The following is a 23941-nucleotide window of genomic DNA, read 5'->3' on the forward strand; positions in this document are numbered from 1 at the left end:
TGCTGAGAGTGGAGTATTGAGGTCTCCTACAATTAACAGTTGGCTTATGTAGTTGGCTGCTCCCATGTTGGGGGCATAGATATTTACAATTGTTAGACCTTCTTGTTGGATAGACCCTTTAAGAATGATATAGTGTCCTTCTGTGTCTCTAATTACAGACTTTAGTTTAAAATCTAATTTGTCTGATATAAGAATTGCTACCCCAGCTTTCTTTCGAGGTCCGTTGGCATGGAAGATGGATCTCCATCCCTTCACTTTCAGTCTGGATGTATCTTTAGGTTCAAAATGAGTCTCTTGTAGACCGCATGTGGATGGGTCCTGTCTTTTTATCCAGTCTGCAACCCTGTGCCATTTTATGGGAGCGTTTAGGCCATTCATGTTGAGAGTGATGATTGAAAGATATGAATTTTTTGTCATCCTATTGCCTGTGAAGACCTTGTTTTTATAGATTGTCCCTGTAAATTTCTGTTCTATATCACTCTTGGGGTCTTTCAACTTTTATAGAACCCCCCTTAATATTTCTTGCAGAGCCGGCTTAGTGGTCACATATTCCTTCAGTTTCTGCCGGTCTTGGAAGCTCTGCATCTCTCCGTCCATTCTAAATTACAGCCTTGCTGGATAAAGTACTCTTGGCTGCATGTTATTCTCATTTAGTACTCTGAATATGTCTTGCCAGGCCTTTCTGGCTTGCCAGTTCTCTGTGGATAGGTCTGACATTATTCTGATGTTCCTCCCTCTGTACGTAAGGAATCTCTTCCCCCTAAATGCCCTTAAGATGGTTTCTTTTCTTCTAAGATTTATGAGTTTTACTATTACATGCCAGGGCATTGGCCTGTTTTCCTTGATCTTGGGAGGGGTCCTCTCTGCCTCTAGGACACGAATGTTTGTTTCATTCCCCAGATTAGGGAACTTCTCAGCTACGATTTGCTCAAATATATCTTCTAGTCCTCTCTCTCTCTCCACCCCCTCATGGATCCCAATAATTCTGACATTGGAACGTTTCATGGTGTCACTTATTTCTCTGATTCTATTTTCATGGATCTGAGTTGTTTTTCCCTGGCCTCCTCTTTTCCTTTTTTGTCTATTAAGTGGTCTTCTAGGTCACTAATTCATTCTTCTGCCTCACTTACCCTAGCTGTTAGATTATCTAGATTAGATTGGATCTCATTGATAGCAGTTTTAAATTCTGCCAATTCAGCTTTCATTTCTGCCCTTAGAGGCTCTATGTTGCCATAAATTGATTTCTCCATTCTAGCTATTGTCTTCACAATTGCTAGCCTGAATTCCATCTCCGACATCTTGGTTATATCTGAATCCATTTGTAAATCTGTGGCATAAGTCAGTCTCTGAGTCTTTCCTATTTTGGAGGTTCCGCCTCTTAGTCATTCTGTTGAGGGGTGTTTGAGGAAATGTACAGAGTCCAAATTATTGACCACAACCCAAGCAAGATGCACCTGTTTTCTAGGGACCTTAGGGTTGCTGGCCTCTTGTTTTCCCAGCCTGTCTTCTGGGGGAGGGGCCTGAAGCGCTGTTACTTATGCAACCCTTTTTGGGCAGAGTTGCCCTGCCCCTGTGGCAGGGGATGGGCTCAGTGAAAACCGGTTTTGGGGGGCTTTTGTTCTCTGGCAGCTTTCCCTGGCAGCTTTCTGTGTCTCTTCTGAGAGTCAGAGCAGAAAAGACCATTTCCAACGCTCTGCCTCAGAGCAGAGAGATTGCAGTCTGTTCTTCAGTGAGCTCTCCAGGCCACACTATCTCCATTTCTGTCTGTGCTGCTATAAACTGCAGTGTCCTGAGTTGTGCACCCCTCAGCAGGGCTCCCAGTCCTTGCCTCCAGGTCAGGGCACGTCTGCCCTTTATGCTTCTAAAACCGCTAGCTGTCCCCACTTCACACACGTGGACCTGCCACTGGGTGTTTCCCTCCGGCAGGGGGGGCTGCCCTAAAGTCCTTTCCCCATCACTACCGGTCTGCAAGTCTGTGCCCCTCCCCAGCGCAGGAGGTTATCGCTCACCAGCAGTGTAGGATCCCCATGGCTCGGCTCCCTGCCCCTTCTGTTTATCCTCTGATATCTGCCCAGGGAATCACGGCTCCCTGCTTTGTACCTCGAAACCAACCACCTGCGATATTCTGTTTGTAGAGATCCAGATCTATCTTCTTACATCTCAGGCTGATTTCGTGGTCTGGTAGATATCCAGCTCAATTCCAGGGACTGGTTGGAATAGGGTCCCCTATTCCTCTGCCATCTTTTCCCCCCTCAAAATTTGCACTTTCAACCCCTTTATATGTAGGGCATTCCTATAAAATTTTATTTGAAAAAAGGGTTGGCTGCTTAAAACAACAGAAAACTACTGATTGGTCCAGCACCTCTACTGTATAGATCTTTTAGATAAGCCTAAGAAGGTTAGGTAATTTGTTCTAGGTCACATATTTAGTTATTCATACTTTTAAAACTAAAACCTAAATTTTCTATTTTCCAATCTGAGGTCCTTTCTATGACATTCTGTTGTTTACTAGTTCACAACTGTTGCATGACTAATATAATTCTTGATATAACTGAAAGAAGGAATGTTAAAATCTACTTTGACAACACTTCATCCCTCCTTGGACATAGTTCAATATTTCTGCACTTAATAATATGACTAGCACACATAAATGCTTAATGGTGGTTGTTGTATAGGTGGTAGTTATCCATGATTGATTCTTTCCTCTGTCCAGATTATTAAACTGTAATTCTTTTAGTCTCTTCTCATAGCACCCCCACCCTTCACCATAGCTGCAGACAGCTTTCTTGCCTTGTTCTCTGACTGCAGTCATTGGGGTGGACTGGTTGTGGAAACTGGCACATATATAAGAGGTTCTAACCATAGCTACCACTTAAATGCTTTTAGCTTACATATTTACTTATGCAACACTTAACAGTTGTCTGTTGTTGAGATTAAGAAAATAAATGACTGTAAAACATGAGTTGTACTAAAACTGCTTTTGAGAGTTCAGTTGGGGTTTTTTTGTTTGTTTGATTGTTGTAAAATATAAGCATTGTCATGCCATCATTTGTACCCTTCTCACTGCATCTCTACAGATCCACTTTTTGTTTTAATTAGTAGTTTTAGCTCTTGCTGTGGTAGCTTCCCCCTTCCTTTGCCTCACCTGTTGCCTATTTACTCTGTTTTTCAGTTGAATGTGAACTGAATTCTCTAGTCCAGATTACCAATATTACTGACAAGGATTTTGAGCTTTCCTCAAGGGATTGTACTTGGGATTGTAGTTTTTCACATTTTGCAGACAGATTCTCTAGGACCAGTTTGGCCATTATGGTCCCTCTCTGACACAGATAATTAAGACTGCCTTAGGGAGGGTCTGCTGCCACCAGCCACTACTGCTACTGCGTTACCAGTGCAATGGGAGAGAGGGGATTAGCTTGGTGGCCAGACAAAATTGGGTTTTCTTTGTTTTTCCAGTTTATTCTCACTTTTGCATGCTGTTACCTCTTTCTTATTAGCACCGAAAGAGAAAAGCACTGTAACAAAAGTTTAGAATTCAAAGGTGGAACTTCAGTATCCCTTTGGTAAATATATATATATATATATATATATATATATAGGACCTCCACTTTAAAGTTCATGCTAAGTTTGCAACATTTAATTTAAGGCTACTTTCACAATTTTCAGTTTTCTTTTGCTCTCCACTTTTTTTTTTCCTTAGGGATGACTTTGTTATAATGAATGAGAAGTACATCCTATCTGTGCCCATCATTTTGAAATGGATGGATTTTCATAGGGCAGTGTATCTACTGTGGCATAGATTTTGATATTATGTAAAATTCAAACTTTTGAATTTATAATTTAATCTTTTCAGGTGTTCATTTTTATTTGTTGGCATTGATAATGGCTTTTCTGTTCATAAGAACCACAGTAATATCATTCTTAATTGCAATAATTGTGCAGTGCAGTTATCATTTGTAAAGCCTAGAGGTTCAAGAAACCTGGATGATCATCATTTCCAGATAGAGGGTGGCCAGACTATTTTTAGAAGAGATTTGAAACTGAGATCATTAGATGATTTGAGGGTATGAGACTATGACTTGGTAAGTTAGAAATGTGGGTGGTTTATCAGACTAAAAGTTGATTTTCTACCCTAGAATACTGCTAGAACTAGGATTTACTTAGAGTGACCTTTATCTCACTAGAATCTTTGAACATTATATAATGCAAGATAATAGTTTGCATTTATCAGAGTCAACACATGTTTATTATTTATGGGCCTTTATCTAGGAGTTAAGGTATTAATTTCACAAAAGCTGGTTAAATGTGTTCTATTCCTAATTCAAGTTTTTATACTGTTAATGTATATAGATTATTCTTTAAAATGTATGTCTAAGTTAAACAGAAGAATGGGCAGCTGTCTGGGTTTTAGTTCTGATTTTTCTGTGGATCCTCTGTCTTCTGGCCTTTTTTTCTTAGAGGTCACCTAATAGATACCACTTTGCTAATGCATCAACTTGACTATTTCTTATAATTGGACTCAAGGAAACGTCTATCACAAATGGAATTAATATCTAAGTGATCTATCTATGCTATAGAATAATATAGTTTTACAAACTTGGGGCATTTTTTTAAACACTGTATTCTGATAGAAGCCACCAGCTGCACATATAACCAAAAATTATGCTTGTATATTAATATATATGGACAGTGAAAAACAGACTCAGGGTTTCCTCAGAACAGTCCTATTTATATTTATTTATTCATTGATCTTAAGTATGTCAGACCAATACTTATAGTGTAAAAAACACTTTATCCTCCATTAAATGAGACCTTAGTGCCTACCTTACTCTGAGCTCGTCAGAGATTCATTTTTAACCAAAATGTGAAAACACACTCCTTTCCAAATATAGATAGTGCAATTCACCTTTTTCAGGAGACTTTTAAGGACTTTCTTACCTCTCATTTATTACAGTCTTCTGAATTTAGCCTCAGGCCTTTAAAATGTTTCCAAAAAATGTTTTCTCAGTCCCTTTTGTCACAAAACTCTACTTCCTCAATGGGGACAGTGATTTGTTGGATATTGTCTCAGTCTCCTGGTTTTGAAGTATGGATTTCCTTCCTCTGCCTGCCCGCCACAGAATAGGCATTCTAAGCTTTATGGAGACCCAGTATGCCCATACTCAAATTTATAAAAGAAAAATCAAAAGCAAGACCACATGAAGCTTGGTGGTACAGGGATGCCTCGCTTTATGAAAAAAAAATGTGTTTCTAAGAAACCGAATATATAAATTCCATATCTGTAAAAACAAATCTTACTTGAATGTACAATATTAGCTTTGCATTTTAAAATATTCCTATGCGGACTGCTTTTGGCATTTTAAAATATTACTATGTGGAAATGTGTCCCCACATAGAATTTTTCAAGAAATGACTCTGATTTCTCAACCTGATCTCCCATGGTCTCTTGTGGTTTCCTCTTACTTCATTATCCCAGTGACTCAGGTGTACTTTCCTGCCCCCTGATCTCTGCTTTGCTATCACATATTAATATATCAAAACATAATTATATATTTGTATATTTATATGTGAGATATAGTTAGAATTTGTATAAGAGCTCTATAAACTATCTATTTACCTATTTACCTAAATTCCATGGTATCCAAGATCAGCAGGCACAGTGGGCATTGCTAGGGGGGTTGCTGTCTTTTTTTTTTTTTCTGTATGTTGCCATTTATTCTAAATATTCTTATTTTGCCTCTTAACCTTTACATGACATACTAACTCTATCCACTACTGAAGTGTAACCACTTCTGAAGTGAAATGGCATCTATCTAACAGTGTTGAAAATGCTGTTGGTTCTTTAGACTAGAAAGTGGACACTCTTCTTTTTTCTTTGCAACAAAAGAGTTTAACCCATCTTCAGTGTTGGCAAGGATAATGTTCTTTTGATTTGTTTTTAAAAGGGTATGCACTAGTAATCTCATTTTGGACTTTCATTTTCCTTCTTAACTATTCTGCCCCTTGGCTTCATTTGCCTCTTTATAGGGAAGAATGCATCTGAGGTTTTCTTTGCTTCTGCTCTTGCCATAATATGTAGACTAGTTTATGGAGAAATACATCAGCTGCCTGCTGTGCATTTAAATTCCCCACTTCGCTGCTGCATTTGTGTGCAGCAGCTGAAAGACAAATAGATGAATGCAAGGCCATTTTTGTCAGCAAAAGTTTTTGGATACATACATTACCGAGCACACATATTAAATATGAGTTTAATATCTGGAAGCAAAAGTGGCAGTACATCAACTTTGTCCACAGAGGAGAAAAGAGGTCACTGTTTATGAGAACTAAATGGAAGCATTTCCTTCCTTATCAATCAAAGAAATTAAGAGATGAGAATTGGTCTTTTAGGCCATCTGGTTCCTGCCCCAGGGACCAGTATAGGATTGGTCCTTGCATTATTATATTCTTAGTGCTGGTTAGTTTTGTTACATATTCCCATAGTTTTGCAGTAACTTCAAATGCTTCTGTAACCATAGTTCTTCAACTTCCCTTGACCAGAGAAGTTCAGGTTGTATGTCACTTCAAAAGAGATGTCCCCCTTTCTTTTAAGCTTTCAGTAAGCTTTATTTACCAAACTGTATCAAATTACTGAGATTCAACCTTTTTAAAATAACTTATGTCTACTTGACCCTAACTTTTTCCTTACCTGTTTTTTGTTTTTTTGGTTTGTTTTTACTGTTCTGAGTGGTCTTAAACAATTTTAAGAATTTTATCACCATACAGTAATTTAACATTGTCAGCATCTTAAAATTAGACCTCTGAGACCAGCTATCATTTCTTACAAAGCATAGAACTGGGAAGGGAAGGATGTCCAGAAACTGCCTCACTATGTTTTGTTTCCCTTCTCCTCTCCCCTTCACTCCCTCACTTCCTTTCTTCCTCTTCTCCTTCTCTTTCGTACACACAAACACACACATACATATTGGCCTTATGTTAAACCAGATCATGATGCCATCTGGATGGGGGTGGGGCATGTACGGAAGAGAATGGAGGGCCTGAAGTGGAATTTGGGGCATGAGAATCAGATATGTTAAGGAAGCAGTGAATTAGAGAATTTCCAAGCCATTAGGGACCATGGAGAATGTTTCCTAGTTACACAAATGAGGAAAGTGAGGCCTAGGGAGTTAAAGCCTAAATTGGTTGACTTATCTGGAGTCCATTGTTTTGTTTCCTATGCTAAGCTGAAGGCAAAAATTGTGAGAATTAAGAGTATAGTGTCAACATCCTGGATTTGCCATCTGTCCATTAATTCATTTAGTTAATCATCATATATTTATTGATTAACTATTTTGTACCAGACACTGTGCTGGGTGCTAAGGACACCATATGGCCCCTGACCTCAAGGAGTATATAGTTTATTTACCAAACCCTAGTGGGAAATAGAGAAGCAGAGAAATAGGCAATCACAACATATGGAAACGTATATTTCTTTTTTTTTTTTTTAAAGATTTTATTTATTCATTAGAGACAGAGAGAGAGAGAAGCAGAGGGAGAAGCAGGCTCCCCGCTGAGCAGGGAGCCCGATGTGGGACTTGATCCCAGGACCCTGGGATCATGACCTGAGCCGAAGGCAGACACTTAACCATCTGAGCCACCCAGGCGCCCGGAAACGTATGTTTCCATAGCACATGTAGGATGCTGGCAGAGCATATATAAGGCATCCCCTAACTCAGCTTTAGGTAGCTGGGGATAGCTTCCTGGCAGAGGTTACCCAAGCCAAAGTGGGGCAGAGTGTCCAAGGCTGATGTTAAAGTATGTGCAATCCTTGAGGCAAGAACTGAAAATGGTTCAGTATGCCTAGAGAATATAGAGTGGTTAAGGGTTGAGAGGAGAGGTGGTTAAGGGAGTTGGTTAAGGGGACTATAGAGTATGGATGAGGCTATAGAGATAAATAAGCAGGAGGCAGGAGCCAGGTCATAAAGTACCTTATTTGCCATGTCAGGGAGTTTGAAGTTCTGTGGTCCAAGAGTGATAAAGTAGTCACTGAAGAGTTTTTAAGCCAGGAAGTGACATGATCATGTTTGTCTTTTAGAAGGTTCACTCTAGGGGCACCTGGGTGGCTCAGTCAGTTGAACGTCTGACTCTTGATTTCAGCTCAGGTCATGATCTCGGGGTCATGGGATCAGGCCCCACATCAGGCTCCTCACTGGGCACAGAGCCTGCTTAAGATTCTCTCTCTCTCCCTCTGCTCCTCCCCTCCCTTCCCCTGCTCTCTCTCACTCTCTTTCTCTCTCTCTCTTAAAAAAAAAAAAGAAGGACCACTCTATCTGCAGCTGGAGAGTTGACTGGAGTCAGAAATATATGTGAAGAGGCTGTTGCAGTAATAACCTGAACTGAGGTAATGATAGTTGGGATGAAAAGAAGAGTTCACATTTGAGATAGGAAGTAGAGTCCGTTGGACTTGGTTACTAGATGTGGAGAACAAGGGAGAGGGATGACTATGGATAACTTCCAGGCTTCTGTACTGAACAGCTAGGTGGGTTGTATGCTGTTTACTGACATGGAGAACATGGGAGAAAAAGCAGGATTTTTGAGTAAAAATAATGGATTAAATTTGAAGTACCCAGGGGATGCCCATACCAAGAACGATCTGGACTAGAGATATAGATATCAGAGTTATCAGCCTATATAGAGATATGATTTGAAGTCATGGGATCCCCAGAGCCAGTCTGAGGATCATTTGCCCTTAGACTTTATTTGGCTTTAGACTCCTTTAGTTATCTGACAACTATAAACCCTCTCCCCATAAAATTTACATATACACTTCTGCATGCAATTTTAGGAGCTTCATAGACCTCTTGAAGCACATCCATGAACCCTTATGATGTCTAGATTAAGAACCTGTGCTTGTGGAATAAGAAAAGAAGCATAAAGTGAAACACTGGCATTGAAGAAATGAGTAGAGGGAAAGAAATCCATGAAGGACACTGAGAAAGAGAAACCAGAGTTAGGGGGTGTCACAGAAGGCAAGGGAAGAGTTTCAAGAAAGCAGGAATGGTCAGCAGAGTTAAATGCTGTAGCGAGAAAGAATAAGATAAGGACTGAAAAGTGGTCACTGGCTTCAGCAATAAAGACTGCCAGTGACATTTGCAAGGGTTGTTTCAGTAAAAATGCTGTGGACAGAAGGCAGTGATTCAGGAGTGGATAAGAGGAGAGGAAGTAGGAACAGCGAGTGCTGGCCACATGTTTCCAAGGGGTGGGGTATGGAGGGGAGGCTTGTCTTTTGTTAAGACAGAATTGAGAGTACTGAGTGTCTTTTAGAATTTTCTTTAAATTTGTCATGTCATTTTCTGAGTTCTTACCATCAAAAGAGAAAAGAACAAATAAACCGAAGAAATTAGGTCTGTAAGAAATGGAGTTTCACGGATTTCTAGTGCTTCCATTGAATATTAATAAATGATGAATTGTGGTTTTAAATCCCTACAGTTCTATATCTCTTCTTCAGTTTTGCTTAAGGTGTCCATCTATCCAGAATCCACAATGCCTCAGGCAGTACTAAATTAGCACTATAGGTGTATTCAGGCCAGCCTGGCTGGGAATGAGAGAGGCAATAAGGCTGGCTTTAGACCCTTGATTGAGGAGCCAGCTTTGTAATACCCAGCTTAGTAATTATGGGGGCTTTGTGTTTGCATGCATGAACCTTAGTTAAGCTTTGTCATAGGTTTTCCAAAACAGCTGGGGCTTTTGGTCTATGAAGACATTAATTTGTGTCTCCAGGGGCTATGCATAAATCAAACTGGGAAAGAGGGAGGAGGAGCGAATTTCTTTGTGTGAATCCCAGCTCCCTGTTAACTGTTTAATTGAGGAGAAGGAAAGAGTCCTATGACAATTACTGAATTAGGGATGCACTATTATCTTCTGCTTGATATATTCTTGCTTGGTGTATTTATGCTAAGAAAGGCAGTAAACCCTGTCTCCCCTAAGAAGGCCCTGCTTTGTTGACCTTCAACAGAAATGTAGAATCAGATTTCACAGTTCCTGTTGTTTCAAAGGGAGGCTTAATGTTGGTGGTGATGGTTGTTAATTTAAACTTTGGTCCTCTTTTCTTACCATCTGCTGTGTAGTGGCCTCTCTGTCATAGCTCAGAGATAACAGCAAGAATCCCACCTGGGGAAAGCAGAGTAATGACATAGGCCTTTGGAAATTCTGCTTTCTTCCCCTCTAGCTGCAGAGAGGATAATTGGGAGACCACATCATCATGGATTTGTCACATTGGAGTGAATTAGCAATGGGAAATGAGCCTGGACCTAAATTTTTCTGACCTTTAGAAATATCAGTATATAAAAAAAGAAATATCAGCATAAATGATGCTGTGATGAGCCAAGGTTACCCCCTCCCACTATTTTGGATTTATCTTTCAGCCACTGCATTAATTCAACAAGAATGCCAAAATGTTGAAAACAGAGGTTTTTCATGGTTTTCTTGTCTTCATATGTGCTGCCTTTTTAGTCTGATGGAGAAATAGGTGATAGCAAATAGAATATACTCTGTAAAATACTATAGGAATTCCTACCCTCCAGGCATGTGTGATGTGTGTGTGTCTGTGTGTGTCTGTGTTTTACTAAACATCTTAACATTCAAGAGCATGATCATAGAGGGAAAGGATCATGTTCTTCTCTAAAATCCTGTGATGCCAATGTCAGAGTTCAAATACCAGAATTCATAGCCCATGACTCATTATGGTGTTTCTTGAGTTAGGAGCCAAAAAACACAAATTTTATCAATGTTTTATCGGACTTTTTTTTATTAATAAATGTAACCAGCAGTGTTGCTTCTTAAGACTTCTATGGGTAATGTATCTATAGATTTAATTTGAGTAGAGTAACAGCCTTCATAGATTATCTTCTTAGAGGATTGTTAAAAAAGAGGGTAGCCTGGGCGCCTGGGTGGCTCAGTTGGTTAAGCGACTGCCTTCGGCTCAGGTCATGATCCTGGAGACCCGGGATCGAGTCCCGCATCGGGCTCCCTGCTCAGCAGGGAGTCTGCTTCTCCCTCTGACCCTCCCCCCTCTCATGCTCTCTCTCTCATTCTCTCTCTCTCAAATAAATAAATAAAATCTTTAAAAAAAAAAAAAGAGGGTAGCCTATATAAAAGATCAGACTGCGCATTGGACATCTTTCATAAACCAATTACTTTATGGGGCACCTGGGTGGCTCAGATGGTTAAGCGTCTGCCTTCCGCTCAGGTCATGATCCCAGGGTCCTGGGATCGAGTCCTGCATTGGGCTCCCTGCTAGGCGGGGAGCCTGCTTCTCCCTCTGCCTCTGCCTCTCTCTCTCTCTGACTCTCATGAATAAATAAATAAAACATTAAAAAAAAAAAACCAATTACTTTACATGCACCAAGAGTAAAAGGCATTGCTCTATAGTAGTTTTAATTACTACCTTAAGATTTAAATTAATAACAAAAATTTTAAACATGCTTATGGTATGATCGCTGACACAAGGTAATGGGTGATGTATGTTCTCAGACATTCTCACAGCATATTGAGCTGTGAGGAATGTAATGTAATGTAAGTTGAGCTATGAGGAATGTAATGTCTACTCAAGGTCAGGTTCCAAGCCATTCCCTATGGTTAATACATTATACACAGTCTTGCTCAATGCAGCTCTCTCTGTTGTACCTCAGTTGCAGACATTGAGCTCTCCCCTTCAGCTTGGCTATATAACAATAATCTTTGTAAAACACAATTTCATTAACTGCTTTAAAATTACATAAGCAAGAGGTTGGGAGAAGAAATGTTCAACTATTTCAGTTCTCTATTTAAATTACAAAAGTTGTTTAAAAATCCTATTTTGTTTGGACTGTTCCTTAGCAATAACTGGATTAAAAAGTTTTGGTGCAGGAAAATATAATTTTTTAATTAATAAGGCACAGAATAGAACTATATATTTTTAGATCCACAAGAGACACTCCAATTTGTTTAATACAACCCTCTCCTTTTACAGAGGAGGAAACTATGATCCAAATAGGTTAAATGACTTAGGATCATATATTAAGTTAGTGATGTATACAGTGCACTATCTCTAGTTCCGTGACTCTTGCTTAGTGATCTTCTCAGAATTCTGTACTGCCTTCAGAAAATTGGAAAGGTGGAAACTGAACTCCAGCCTTATACTTTCAAAGCGTACACTCTACCTCTCTAACATGCTTAATCGGTACTAACCAACAAGATTAAAATTATTATATTTTTAATTCAATAAGTTACTTAGGAAAGCAACCACACAAAATGGATTGGAAGAGACACTTTGGCAGTAATGCCCATCAGTATATGTGGCAGGAATTAGATTCGCTGCATTATTATGCATCACCTGCTAAGAAAGCAGAGTCCCAGGAAAGAGCTACTGGATCTGGCCAGTACAACTGCTCTGATTCAATAAGTAACTTGGAAGTTTTGTTGGAATCGATCACTCATTAGCCTGTGGGCCAGGAAAAAGGAAATCAATGAGCAAAAGGAATCATGGTGATAAGAGAATAGACCTAACCCCTGCCTTGCCCACATATGCCTTTAGCTGAGCTGTATCTTCCCAAGATTAAAGAACTTCAAGATTGAAGTCCCACTCTACTCTGCATGGCATACGTGGGTCACACCTCTGGAATAATGCTTTCTATCCCAGGTACTACATCTTAAGAAAAACACTTGACAAACTAGAATAAAACAAAGATGGTCAGGGGCTGGGAAACCTGCCATATTAAGGAAGGTTAGAAACTGGGACTTTGTGCCTGGAAAAGAGAAAACTTGGGCATGGAGAATAGGAAGGAAACTGACGTATTTTTAAGTACCTACTGTGTGCTAGGCACTTTGCACACACCTCCTTTCATCCTCATACAACCCTATGACCGTACCTCCTAATACAGAGTTAAGAGTAATAATACATGTTAAGAGTAAGATAAACTCAAAGACCCATTTCAACTCTAAAATTATATGAATCGAAGTTGGTACATCTACTGGTTAGTGAGCAGCCATGCCCTTTCTAGGCCTTTTGTGGACTTAGTTGGATACTCAGAGCTCACAGTTGGACAGGCTTTATTTCTGTTACTATGTAGATTAGCTATTGGCACAGATGAAGTATAAGTTAATGCCCTGGCCCATCAAATGGAGAGAAGCCATATCAAGGGTTTGTTGCAAAAACAAATTTAGAAATCACTGGACAAGGTCAAAAGAAATCCATTAATGAAAATTGATTAGCCTCCAGGGTTCTCTTTTCTAATTACAACAGTTTATAATCCAAATGAATTTAGTACCCACTTTCAAATTCCAACTCTTTCACTTTATCTTAATAATTCCTTGCATTAACTTGCCATATGGTTCTTCCCTTTCCAATCTTATGATAATGTCATTTGTCTATTCATTCAGACACCTTTGTATTTCTAATATTGGCCAATTACAAAAGCCATCTGTGATTCATATAGCATTCTCACCTAGAGCACAAAGGGTTTTATTTAATTTAAAAATACAAATGTACCATGCCATGAGGAAAATAACAGCTAACTAACCCTTTCTCTCTCTCTCCCTCAGCCCTCCTTTACCTTTCTTTGGCTACCTTTCTAAAATATTTTATGAGAAAAATGAGCTTTTTAGGAATTCCATTACTGTCAGTGGTAGAAGTGAGAAGACATTATCATTACCCTCCTTTGCTCAATGGCTCTTGAGAGAATTGGAAAGGCAGCTAGGAGTATGGCTTATCACTACTTCCTATGGCAGAGATGACAGTGGGTTGTCACCTGGGAAGGCAAAGGGGCAGAGAGAAGCTAGTCAAGAGCTACTCTGGAGAAATACAAACATAAAAACTTAAGACTTTTCAATCAGTTGCTCCTCAAACTGGCTGGAATCCCTGTAGAAAGCCACTGAGTCTTTAAATGTGTCCATTCTTTCTGGAGACTCACTAATCAATTTGACATTGTGTATTGTACAAAGGATCAAAAATCAGGGTCCATCTACACTGATTGTGATCCAATGTGTCTTGCCAAAGTTATATGAAGTTTTTATAAAATTCCCAAATGCTCAATTCCCTAGAGAAGGGAATTCACTAACTGTGGTCTACTTATGTTTCACAGCTAGCCTGTGTCTCAATTTAACTTTACTAAAAGCACCAATGATATTTCAGAAACAATGTATGAGGCTTATATTATTAGAACTATTTTTATTGACCTAACTGAGGCCTTTGATTTAGTCACCCATAAACACTTTCTTCAGAAATTCCATGATTCTGGGCTTAGCAGTGACCCTGTAAAATGGTTTTCTCTCCATTTAGTTCTTGCCAACTTAGCCTCGACCTGGAGGTCCAAAATACTTGCAGACTGTCATCTTCAGTGAAGATTAACTGAAGCCTCTCTTTGGCTGATGGTGAAGGAGAGTTCAAAGACTGTGCTGGCAGCACCATTTGCAATCACAAAAAAGGTGTTCCTTTTGAAATCCTCTCCCTCTTTCTAGCAGGTCTGTTTATGTCAGGGGTACACTTTTTAGCAGAATCTCTTCCTCAAGTTGCTTTCAGTGTACATTATCCCCAAAGGCGAAACATTCGTGGTAATACATATGACATAACTTATATCAGTAGAGTAATAGAATGGCAGGGCTAAATGGGATGCTATAGAACTTCTAGCTTGATATCCTTGTTATAAAATGGGGAAACTGAAGCCCAGAGATGTTGAATGACTCATCTGAAGCCATACAACTAATTAGTGTCAGAGCCTAGAGTAGAACCCAGGTCTCAGGACTGATCAAGTGCTTTTTCTGCTAGGTCATGATGCTTCATGCCTAGCTATTTCACTTAGGATTTATCTGTTATAAATATACATATATCTTATATATAAGTATATATTATATAGATATGTCTGTTATATATTCCATGAGTGGCAACATAACCTAACAGGTAAGAGTAGATCTGGGTCTGAATTTTACCCCTTATTACTTGTGTGAATTTACACTTCTAACTTAATCTCTGAGCTTCAGTTGCCTCATCTGTAAAACTGAAATAATAACACCCACCTGTTAAAATTATGGTGAGAATCAAATGAGAAAATGTATATAAAGCACTTTGCATAGTGCCCTAAACATAGTAAACTCTCAGTGAATGGTTGCTATTTTTACTATATAGCTTTTTTTCTACATAATTCATTCATTTCTCCCTCCCCACTCCCAAGGATAAGAATTCTCTTGGAAATCTTAATTTTATTAAACTAGTATGCAAATGTGTTAAATGCAGCAAAATTGTTTTAGCTAACCTGAGTCTAGTATATCGGCTTTTTGCTAAGTTAATTGCAACCTAATTTGGTTCTGTTCAGTATCACATCTATTTCCACAAACAGGAAATTGTCTTTTCTAGATTTTGATTGGCAGAAATGGTCTTATAAACTTTATTGAATTACATTAGTGTTGCTCTGTGGTGGAGGAGACACTTTCGTTATAAGCCTCTGTTCCTAGGTGCTTATCTTTTTCATAAAATTACTGTTTGGACTGAAATATTTTCAACTTGTTTTCTATTTCAGTTGGGAAGGAAAAAATTGGAGGGTAGGAAAAAAATGGGGAAATTTCTTAAAACATTTTATTTGACTACTGAGTAATCACATTTTAAGATTTTCCTGTTTGCTCCTGTAGTTTCAAAATGTTAAACCCCCATAAGAACCCAGAAACACACAGCACAATTATTTTAAAGAACAGCTTGCGGAAATTCCACAGGAAGCAACCGTGTATATATGAGATCAGAGTCATGAAGACATGGTACCTGGCCCCAGAAGCTTTCTTTTTCAAATTATCTTTGACAATCCAGATTTTTTTTAACAAATAGATTTATTTAAATTGGGCTGTGCTGTTTCATATTCCCAACTATCTTCCTTTCTCAACTTGGTTGAGAAATATTTGTCAGGAAAAAATAGAGGTACAAAGTAAATGAAAAGAAAAGGTTACAGAAGAATAAAGGAAAACAAGGATTCGTACATGGAGCTGGAGGCTCAACTAAGACGCTAAGGAAAGGCTAATCAGATTCCCAAGATGAGAAGCCAGAGCCCAGTGAATACCCTGGTGATTTTGGTCAAATTGATGTCACTGGGATCTAAGAAAGATGGGGTCCCATTGCAAGGAGAGCTCTGTTCATTAGAGATAGTCACAACTACCGGGAGTATGCCTGAGGACCTGAGAGGGCAGTGGAGGCAGCTGAAAGAGAGCAAGCATTTAGGCTGGACCTAGGAGTAGAAGCGGAGTACAGAAACATCAGAAGCAGCAAGAACACATAGGTGCAAAGGTTGGGCTCTAGAGTAGAAGCTAGAGAAAGGAGGAACAAGAAGGGACTGTGTAATCACTTAAAGCAGTATTAGGCTATGTGGTTATTGCAAAATTGACTGCAACTTACCTTAACCCCCATTTAAATTGTAAACTCCATCAGAGTAGGACTGATCATCTGTTTGTTTACTGCTATATCCCCAGCACCAAGAGCCATTCTTGGATCACAGTAGGTCCTCGCTAAATATTTGTTGAATGAATGAATGAATGATCTGTATAGAAATTTAAGCTTTCCTTCTACCAGAGTAAAGATCATTATATATGTGACCTGGCTGATTGTGCTGCATTGGAGTAATGGGGAGGAAAAGGTAAAGAAGTACCTTAAACCCAAGATGTAAAGCAAATGGCTGTGGAGACCCAGGCTCAGGGCAAGGATGGTTTGGAGGGCTCCCTTTAGAGAGGGTTCCATTTGCCTTAGTTACTCAGAACAAAATTGCCCTCATTTTTCAGATCTCCTTTCCCTGGGTCCTGGGCTGTGCTATGCTGGGATTAGAAAGGAGGGAGGCCAAAGTCAGGTTGTCCTGAGGAAGAGGCTCCCCATTTGATATCTTACCTGCTATGGACAGCCTATGATTGCTGTTCCATTGCCTGATTAAAAACAAAAAAGGGGGGCGCCTGGGTGGCTCAGTCGTTAGGCGTCTGCCTTTGACTCAGGTCGTGATCCCAGGGTCCTGGGATCGAGCCCCACATTGGCTCCCTGCTCCGCGGGGAAACCTGCTTCTCCCTCTTCTTCTCCCCCTGCTTGTGTTCCCTCTCTCGCTATGTCTCTCTCTGTCAAATAAATAAATAAAATCTTTAAAAAAAAAAAAAAAAGGAACAGCCTTAGAAATCAGAAAGCCTTCTCTCCAGTTACTCTCTCAAGCTCATTTGAACCTGTGCAACCCCCCTATGGGCTTGTTATGCCAGCTTCTAGAACAGTGCCTAGCACCTAGCAGGCACTCAATAAATATTCGTTGAATGAATGACCCTGCCTGGTTATACAGTTTTGAAAGACCACCCAGTGTGCTGGGCCCTTTTCCATAGTCCCTTAAAGAACACAGGGCTATATCAGGATGAACAATTATGAGGAAATTGGAGAAAAGGAATGGAAAGTAATTATAATTTTATATATGCCTGCATTCTGGTGCATTTCAGGGAATCCCCTAAGCAACTCATCTGAGTTGTGACTCCAAATCAACATATAAAGCAGTTCTTTTAAATGTGCAATGCTAAAACTCAAGAAAGTTTAACACCTGCTTTCCTTCTAGGGTGAAAAGGAAATTTTGTGCTCTCTATATGTGTCATTATATACCTGAATACTTACACTTGGGGTGAAACTGTTAAAACATTTGTGTCTTTCTTGTGTTTCTCTGGCCCATCAGTTAATAGGCTATACTTAGATATGTAATTCAAGACTTCCTCACTCCTAATCCCAAAGCACTTGAGCATAACCAACGTTTTGCTAGAAGGGGGTGGTGTGTGTAGGCAGATATGCTTTCTACAGGGTGAAAGTTGGAATTTGTATATGTGCTGCCGAAGCGAGCACTGAAAGTTGGAATTTGAATCCCAAAAGGTTTATAGGCAGATTTTGGAGATTTGGGAGGCTCCCACTCTATGCAAAATATCATGAACAATATTTTTAATAATAGGATAGATGTGTAGGATGTGAAACTAGTACAGGAAATGTAGAACAAGAACTTTTGGCAACCTTGTGCTTCCTGTCTAAAATAACTGTTATAGAACATTAGTGAGAGGTAGTATGCTAGAGTGAATTCTATCATTTTCCTTATTAGACTCTTTATACTACTGAATTTTCTGTATATTACAGATTTTTTCTCTTATTTTTTGTTCTTAGAAAGGTCACATCCCAACTGTGTATGTATAAGCAGATATCTATATTTAGTTTCTACCTTTAGGTACATTTGTTTACCTGAGTTATATCTTCAACAACTGACATGGTATTGTTCAGGCAAGACATTTATTTTGAGCACCATAAGGTTTCTGATGGGAGTGCTGTAAACTCCAGCTCTAAATTGATGTTGAAGAATCGATAAACTACTTAGCAGAGGAATAAATGACTCAAGGTAAAAATAACCAAGTAAAAAGTAACTCTCGCTTTCTGTGCAAGCATATATAGTGAGAAGGAGCATATTTGACAAAGAGAGCCTTAAACAGTTATCATCCTCAAGGTCCTGTCCCTCATCTGGGTTGACTTTGCAGATTATTTTTTTTCTTTCATTCAGAAAGAGATCATCATGAAGGAGATCAGAACCTGCTGATTACAGTTTGGCAAAATGTTTGGGATCATGAAACCAGCCAGATTCTTTTCCTAGAGAAGTCAGAATTATTTTCCCCCATTGAGGGTATCTTTATTTGCTAGCAATGTGTTAGTGATTGTGGAGGACCTAAAGAAGAACTCTTGCCTTCTTGACTTCTTCCTTTTTTTGGTTTATTCTAAGGACTCTGTCTCTCCCCATTTGATTATTGTTTCAGGTATTTTTCAATGAGATAAGGGATTAATTAATTCATTTCATAATTCAGCAAAAATGTATTGAGCACCTGCTTGGTGCCAGATACTCTGTTAGATATTGTAAATACAACAATAAAACAAATATATATACCAAGGTCCCTGCCCCCATTGAACTTTGAGGCAGACAAGTGAACAGAAATAAATGAGTACATATATAAAATTCTTACTGATGGTGGTAAGTGCGAGGACAGACAGCTACAGTTGAGAAAAAAAATGGCAGGACCTACTTAGATATCATGGAAGGAAGGTTTCTTTGAAAAGATGCATTTCAAGCTGAGGTATGATGAAGAGAAGGCGTCTGTCACACAAATAGCCTGGGAAACAGCAAGCACAGGTTAAGTCAAGAAAGGCTAGGTGTGTTGCAGGAACGGAGGGAAACCCACCATAGTTAAGTGAAAGGGAATATGGCATGAAACAAGGTTGGGAGAGGTAAATGGTGCCACGTCATGCAAGGTTTATAGGCCTTAAGAAGTTTGGATTTTATTCTAAAAGCAGTGGGAATCCATAGAAAGGTTTTAAGCATAGGAATCATATGAATTGTTTTATATTTTTTGTAAAGACTACTTTGGCTGCGTGTGGAGAGTGAGTGAAAGGTGGACAAGAATGGAAGCACAACAGCTAATTAGGCTATTTATTGCAGGAGTCTAGGTAAGAGAAAATGCTGACTTGGATAAAAATGATATTAGCAATGGGGCGCCTGGGTGGCTCAGTCGGTTGAGCATCTGACCCTTGATTTCAGCTCAGGTCATGATCTCAGGGTCGTGAGATCGAGCCCTGCGTTGGGCTCCGTGCTCTGTGGGGAGTCTGCTCAAGATTCTCTCTCTCCCTCTCTCTCTTCCTCTCCCCCCTGCTTGCTCTCTCTCTCTCAAATAAATAAAGAAATCTTTTTTAAAAATGATGTTAGCAAAGATGAAGAGAAATGGAGAAATTCAACGTGGATTCTGAAGTTAGAATCAAAAGCAGGATTTACTGATGGTTAGGAAATCGGAAATGTTGAAAGAGTAGAAGTCAAGGTTGATATCCAGTAGAAAGGGGAAAAGTGATGATGCAGAAGAAAAGGAGTATCAGCAGGAGCAAAGTCTTTGAGCAGGCAAGAGATGATGGCATTGGGGGACACTCCTTCCATTTCAACAAGACAGAAGAGAAAGAATAGATAAAGATGTAGGTCAGTGTGTAGATTTGGTGATGGGAAAATGAGAGAGCTCTTTCTTAGATAGAGCTTTTGTTTTCTCCACAAAGTATGAGAAAGTCAGCTAAAAGCAGGAAGTGGGAGAGGAGTGGGAAAGATGTGGAAGGATTGAGGAGACAGGTGAAGATATATCATGGTCACTTTGAAGAATGGGAAAGTAAGTTTCATGCAGAAGTAGCATTTTGGGGCAGAAATGAGTGCTCAATTGAGGCTTGTGATCATGAATACTTGACATGAAAGTAAAGCCCATCAACTCAGCTATGTGAATTTTCTGCAGTCATGTTCAGTAGCTCAGGTGCAGGCCCACAAAAGGTAGTTTAACTGAATTCAACTCCTATTTTGCCATATGAATGTATCTGGGAGAGCATAATGTGGTAGAATGGAACGAACGCATGACTAAGGTTGAGAGAGGACCTGGGCTGTAATGCAGTCTCAAGCTACTTGCAAACCATGTGACTTTAGGCAAGTCCGTTAAACTTGCTCTGCCTCCCTTTTCTCATTGGTAAGATAAAAAGTTTGGACCAAATAATCTTTAAGGTTCTTTCTGGCTCTAAAACTGTGTGATTACTTTTTTTCCTTGGGACAATTCCTAATCTCAACCAATTTCTCATTAATATAGTGTTGTGATTAAGCGTGTATACTCTGGAGCCAGACCGCTTGGATTTGGATTCTAGCTCCACCCCTTCCCAGCTGTGTGACCTTGAGTAAGTCATTTTACCTTTCAGTGCCAGTTTTTTCATCTTTGCAGTGGGCATTACAATACCACATATTTTACTTAGTAGGGTTGCTGTAAGGATTAAATGAGTCAATGCATGTGACACTCTTAGAACAGCGCCTGTACTGTGCCCTCAACAAATGTTAGCCATTACCCCCAATAAGTTCTAGTTCTACATCATCCCTTCAGCCATAAAATGTCTGAAAGCTTGGAATCTCTTCTGCTTGCAGGCATGCATACCACCTGACATGATACTTAGAGTACATCATTTTGTTTCAGGTTGGCAGTATGGCACAGAAAAATGATTCTGGGGCCAGATGAGCCTTGGTTTAAATCCTGAGCTTGCCATTTACTTAGCTGTGAGATCTTGGGTAAATAAATTAATGAGCTGATATTCAAATTCCTCTTCTACAAAATGAGAACAATAGAAATATTTATCTGATAGTTTGTGGGAGAAAATGAAATGAGATAGTGCATGATAGTGTACGTGATAGTATAGGGCTTGGCATTCGGTAGGCATTTAATCAAAGCAATTATTATGATTATGGTACCCTGCCCTAATATTTACCTGGTTATGTCAGTTCTTGAGGTATAGGCAACTTTTGTCCCTGTTACTTGTTATTTTCCTGAAGCACAGAGGAGCAGAAAGTAGCCCATCGGAGAGAAAGACCTAAAGAAAAAGCAGTATCAGCCAGTACATGAGGGACGGGGTAAAGCTAGAAGGGCTAGAATAAAGGGGTGCACATTGTTATTTGTTACAATAAATATTGTAAGCACATAGATTTCTTTTTAACATTTGAAATCTTCCTTTAGAATTTGGATATTGTCTGCCAGTGAGAACAGGTTACTAGAGCCCAGGAAAATAGTATGCCTGATCTCCTCCACTCTGTCTGAGAAGGTCACCATTGCCTTTCACTTCTGGACAATGACACCTTCCACGGATCCCTGCTGATCAAGCTCCAGGGAAGTGGCTGTTCCTGTGAGGTCCTTGAGCTCCTTGATAGAAAGGCATCATGTGAGGCTGAAAGTGTAATAAAATCTCATTCATATCTGACCCTCAGAAAACTGCTTTGGAAGCAGCACCTACTTTGCTTCCTATATTTGAAAACACCCTACTGAGTTGTACTGATTTTTTTTTTTTAAAGAAAAGAAGTATGGAGGAGAGTAGCTCATTCCAATGCTTTCATGTACCAATATTCAAACCAGTATTCATTTATAAGGCTCAAAAAGGAGCTCAATTAATATCGATGTTTTAATCTCAATGTTATTTTCCACATGCAATTAATTATGAAGATGAATCAGACTCAACTTTTTTTCTTATCAATTATAGTTCAGAAAAATATCATATTTAATTCTTCTAGCTGAAATCTTGGTCATTCTTGTTAAATGCATTTCATCTTATCAGCCTGCTGATTTCTTCTACTGAACTGAATGACCAATGTTAATGCAAGACTTTATCAACTTAAACGAAAAGTAAACTTCCATCCCAGTCCTAATATCCCCTTGTATATGCTAATTAAATAAGTAACTTAAACTCAGAAGCTAAATTTCCTTTACAAGAGCCTGCAAAAAGCAGATTAGTCACTATGAATTAAGGGCTTTCTTTCTGTCTCAGATATTTGCTTATATCTCTTGCTCCAGCTCTAGAAAGATTGTGATAGTACTTGTGATCTTACTGGAATACACCATTCTAGTGGCTGGAGCATCAGCTTGGCTATTGTGATACCATTTGCAGTTGGGCAAGTTCACTTCACTTCTCAATCCATTTCCCCTTCAGAAAAATCACAATGATAATATCTGTCCTTATCTATTTTGCTTGGAGGTTGTAAGAATAAATGAAACATGGATGGAAACAGTTTGAGCATAAATACATAAATCTGAAAAATTATGACTCCTCAGGAATTATTTAGGCATACTTGCATTTGTGTTCTTAGAAAGTCCCTCCCTCTCCATAAACAGACGCGTTGTATACTCCATCACCATCACATTTAAAGAAACACACAGACACAGACCCTCATGTTATCTAATATATTCTTAAAAAATGGTTACCTTGCACTGTGTAGAATTTGATCAACACATTAATATACTTATATCTGGCTATCTATGCATCCATCCATCCACTCATTGATATATTCAGCAAATATTTGTCAAGTTCCTACTATGTGCCATGTACTGTGCTTTGCTGGATGAAAATTTTTAAGAATCAAGACAGGACTGATTCTGGGCTCATGAGTTATGGTCTAGTAAGGGAGACAACAGAAAGTTAAAATAAAGTTTAACTACTGTCATGGGTGATTGCCAGAGTATAATAGAATACCAAGCAGGAGTACAGAACCTGAGATGTGGAGGGTAGAGAAGATGGAAAGACTTCCCATGGAAGTGATAGCTAAGGCCTGAAGAATGAGTCATCGTGGCCTCGTAAAGATGAGGAGGAAAGACTATTCCAGAGGGGACAGTATCACTGCACAGCTCTGCAGCATTTTGGAGTGTGTATCCACATTGAGAAATCAGCCCATTTATAGGTACCTCTACCTAAATTTGGAGGAAATTCATGGCTTTTCAAACCTTGTAGATTATTGGCTCTGTTCCTGGATACACCATATAAATGAAATCCTACCTTGGCATGAACTGATTTTGCTCTTTGATTACTTTTCTAACTCCTAAAAGTCAAGTTCTCAATTTCAAATGTTTTATTAGGGCCTTCTTATGGTTCTGAGTGTTGTTTATTTTGGTTATCACAATTGCAGATAATTGCACATTTGCATTTAACATGAATTTAAATGCTTTTAATGAGTTTCTGCATTTTGGCTGGGTTAGTTTATTAGTAGGGAATTGTGTCCACCAACACAAATCTGTTTTATCTATATAAGCCCTAGCAAGCGTGTATAATTTTCTGATACTAGCGTAGGTTCAGAAATCACTCATCTATGTGATTTAGATAGTGACCATTTATTTATAAACCATTTCTTAGACCATGTAAATCACTTTCTAAAATCAGTTGAAGTCATTTCCCTCCCAGACTTTCTAGGATTTTCTTCCTCACTGAGCTCTGGCTACTAAAGAGTTTTCAACTGTGTATGTTTGAACTATTTCTTGTTGACTTTTAAGAATTTTTCTATACAATTTCAAAGCATCAGGCTGCTGCCTTGTGTTTTCCTCAAGCTAAAAACAGTTTCATCTCTCAATTAATGTCTGGACCTAATGCAAGCAC

General features: G+C 39.1%; 1 protein-coding gene across 9 annotated transcripts in view; it reads left to right on the plus strand.

Annotated features, from left to right (window-relative positions):
- Window positions 1-23941, plus strand: part of ENOX2 (ecto-NOX disulfide-thiol exchanger 2) — a 261430-nt gene that overhangs the window by 49529 nt on the left and 187960 nt on the right. For 4 of the 9 annotated variants that reach the window (XM_081808251.1, XM_081808256.1, XM_081808258.1 and 1 more), the window contains exon 3: window positions 20635-20719. The exons of the other annotated variants lie outside the window; for them this stretch is intronic. The gene's annotated coding sequence lies outside the window, so the exon portion shown is untranslated. The remainder of the gene's footprint in view (window positions 1-20634; window positions 20720-23941) is intronic. 9 annotated transcript variants of the gene reach the window in all.

Source organism: Leptonychotes weddellii, chromosome X (assembly GCF_054177405.1).
Source record: "Leptonychotes weddellii isolate Sample4059 chromosome X, ASM5417740v2, whole genome shotgun sequence".
Taxonomy (NCBI): Eukaryota; Metazoa; Chordata; class Mammalia; order Carnivora; family Phocidae; genus Leptonychotes; species Leptonychotes weddellii.